A 782-nucleotide genomic window follows, 5' to 3' on the forward strand; every position below is an offset into this window, starting at 1 on the left:
TTTAGACAAGCATATCACAACCTTTACTGATTTGAGCCTTAGATGTCCACATGCATTCAAATCAACCATTTCCTTTAACATTCATTAATCAAGAACATGAATCAATTATATGCAATGCTTAAACTCATTTGGCTTGGTAGTAAAAGGTTTAGAGACAATGATGGTCTCTCTTTAGAGTGGGGCTTATCAATATCAAGGTTCTCTCATAAAAATAGATTGAGCTTTAGAAGAATGCTAAAGGTAAGAACACTTAGACACATACAAGAACAAAACCTTGTCTACCCAAAGGCACCCAAAGTGTTTATCCTATCAATCTAAACCCAATTGATCCTAGTGCTACCCTTTAACTTCTTCTCTTCTCTTTCACCCTTTTCTCTTTTGATTTTAAAGTCTTAGGAGAGGTTTCTTATTTGATCTTTCTAGTGGAATGAGAGATTCTTACTTTTTTGCTATGGTTTTCTTTTCTTTTTATTCTTAAGACATAAAAGCATTTTGCTATACTCTTCTTTTTCTTTATTTCTTTTCTTTGACTGAAACCATCTTTAAACAATATCATACTTCCCATTCTTTCACTAGACTTTGATTTTACTTAAACACATTCCCCTCCTAAAGACTCTAACCTTTTCTTTCTCTTTTCCTCTTTTCTTTTCTTTCTTTTTCAAACAACCAAATCCCAAACCCAACAATGAAATCACCTAGTCCTATCTAGTTTAGAAAATGAAAACTAGAACTACACAAGACATTATTCTTGTCAGTTCAAACCTAACACTTTCTACCAAGCT

This window comes from Camelina sativa, chromosome 18 (assembly GCF_000633955.1).
Source record: "Camelina sativa cultivar DH55 chromosome 18, Cs, whole genome shotgun sequence".
Taxonomy (NCBI): domain Eukaryota; kingdom Viridiplantae; phylum Streptophyta; class Magnoliopsida; order Brassicales; family Brassicaceae; genus Camelina; species Camelina sativa.